Source organism: Alligator sinensis, unplaced genomic scaffold, assembly GCF_000455745.1.
Source record: "Alligator sinensis unplaced genomic scaffold, ASM45574v1 scaffold933_1, whole genome shotgun sequence".
Lineage (NCBI taxonomy): Eukaryota > Metazoa > Chordata > Crocodylia > Alligatoridae > Alligator > Alligator sinensis.
In genome coordinates, this window is record NW_005842542.1 from 37,174 (window position 1) to 40,145 (window position 2,972).

Genomic DNA, 2,972 nt, shown 5'->3' on the forward strand with positions numbered 1-2,972 from the left:
TAGTGTTGATCAAAGACTGTCTCTTCATAGTAACACAGATGAGCTGACAGAAATCCATAGTGCAGATATATATCCTGAGCTTAGTGCACAGTTGGGGCCTGGTCGTCCCACGCCAGAAATAGCAATGTTGGAGACAAAACGGATAAAAAGTTACTCTAGATATTCACAGGCATAACAGCCCTGCTACTATCTGCTATTTTCTAATGAAAACCAAAGCTACATTAATTCTTTCCTGTATCTCAAGTCACGGGCAACTAGTGCCACCTTAGTCGGGGGGACACATGCCCCCCCCAGCAACCAGACAGTGACCGGGCCACAGCGCTTCCGGACATGGCCATGGCACTTCATCCAGCACTTCCACTCCCTGGCCGGCGCTCGCAGGGGGGACACCAGCACTCCCACCTTTCTCTCCTGCCCATTGCCTAAGTGGGGAGCGCGGCCTGTTGCCATTGCCTCAAGCAGAAGGTAGCATTATGGTCCTTTCACTGTTAGGTGCAAGAGGTTTTTAGTCTGACTCTGCTGTATCTCCAGGGGACAATCTGATCATTTGGTCTTCACTGTTACTGAGGAAAATGTACTTACAAACTTTCTGAGGTCAATGGAAACTGAAAGTGCTTAGACTTTACTTTAATCCTGGTAGGATACACAGTGACTAAATTAGAAGTGTACAAGTAATGTGAATCAGTCATGGAGGAATGGACCTGAAGATGAATTCAAATACCGACGTACTTTTCAAGTAAGTCTTTGAGATGTAGTACAGGAAAACCTAGATTCTTTGTAGGCTTGGGTTCCTTATCCTACTGCAAAGATGAACTAGCTGAGAGTGCATATATATCCACAGCAAACAGGTATTTATTGTGGCTTTTATTTTAAGGGACACTGCTTCTCTGGTTAGCTACATGGGATCCTAGCAGCTCCACATGATCAGAGTAGTGCCCTGTTGAAGCATAAGCCACAGCAGGCACCTCAGTGGCTCATTCTTCATTTGGCAACCCACTGTGACTTAAGTGTACTGCAAATCATCTCTATACAAAAAAAATGCAGGTTCTAGTGTACCAGCTGCTTAGCAGTTTGTTTAAAGCTCCATCTAGATTGTGCTCACTCTCTGTGACAGCACTGTGGGACCAGAAAATCTCTCCCCAATGCAGCAGCTCAGTAAAATGGACCACGCCTAGCCAACTCCTGAGGCTGAAGGGATGGTGTTCTGGAAAGATGCAGGGCCATGACCCCTTGCCTTTTCCTCCCCTAGCACAGCTACAGGACTGTGGAGGAAAGCACTTTGTAAATGACTGACAAAATAGCAATGCTCCCTGGAATCTCAGAGTGGTGCAACACATCCTGAAGCATCATCAGGTTCAAGACTATTCTGCTTTCCATAGGGAGGCTCAAATCCTAAATCCTAGATCAGTTTACCTAGAGAGGCTGTAAAAACTCCGCCATTAGCTGTTGTTAAGCACAGGTTATACAAACATTTTTCTAGGTGGTTCAAGAGGGTACAATCCTATCCTGGGCAAGGAACTGGAGTAGACGACCTTCTCGGGTCCCTTAACAGTCTTACTTTGCTGTGGCTGCAATTCCAAGTTCCTGCACATCATCCAAAGCAAGACTTAAGGCAGGGGTGGGCAATTATTTTGGGCAAAGGGTCGCTTACTGAGTTTTGGCAAGCCATTGAGGGCCACGTGACAGGCAGCCAGGGGCAGATAAATATTAAATTTTCTAAATTTTTTAGGGGCCCCACAGTCTGGATAGAATGGCCTGGCAGGCCGCATCTGACCCCTGGGCCGCATTTTGCCCACCCCTGACTTAAGGCAATGCTAGTGTTTTGGAGAAGAAAGGGGAATATTAGGATGAAATCAAAGGGAAGGAGAACTGAAGACACAGAAGACAAAGTGGTGTATATTCTGGCTATAAATATCTACACTAAGATAAAATTTCTGTGTGCAAGATCCAGAATATGCCCAAAAAACCCGACAACCAGAAAGGATACATCACACTTCTCAAAGGTTGGCCACAAGTCATACTTACTTATTTGTGCTACACTTCTCTCAAATTTCAGTAGCTTCAGGACAGGATTAGTCATTACTGTTCAGAAGAACAATTGTACGAATGCTCTTGCTATAGAACGCAAGATAAACCTTAGAGCATCTGCCCGTCCGCTAGGGGGCGTGGAGGATACAGCCACATTTGTGTTTATGAAACATGTCCTTTAAGCATTTCCTGGTTTTGTGTTTTTTACATGTGGCCTGACCCCCGGACAAAAACCCTCGGCATCCCACTGAAGCATACGTAAAAACATTTCGTGGTGTTTGCAATAAGAGTCCTAGAAAATCCAGATGCAAATGAGAAAATCAACTTATGTCCATCACAGCTACATTTCAAACTACTGGAAGAAGACCCAGCAGGGAAGCTGTGGTTGACTCCAAGACGCCACCCACATCACGATCCGGCCAGGTTACCAAACGACAGCGTTTCTAGCCGCTGTACTGCAAAAAAACCCAGCATCATCGGACTGATCGCTCCCTGGCCGAACATACCCGGCTGGCAGGACTCGCCTTACGACTTCCCAAAGCTTCAGACTTTAAATATTACCCGCCTCGCAGGGAACAATTTCAACTAAAACCAACCCACACCTTCAATTGCTGCATCCCTGGATTTTGCGTCGGGCTAAGTCACCTTCCCAGGGGCAACGCGGGGACCAACCCTGCGGCGCGGTTACGTTAGTGGAGAGGCAGCGAAAGACATCAGTCCTGGGCCAACGCGTGCAGGGACAGGGACAGGGGGTCTGGTCTAGCCCTTGTGTGCGCGAGGAGCCCTCCGGCTGGGTCTGACCTGGCCCGCAGGAGGAGGAGCGCTGGGCCGGGCTGCAAGCACCTGCTCTCCGAGGCCCCGGCGAGGCGGGTCCCAGGGGCCGGCCCGGCTCCCCCACAGGCCTCCTCCCGCCCCGCCCCGCCCCGCGGCGGATTCCAGGCCCC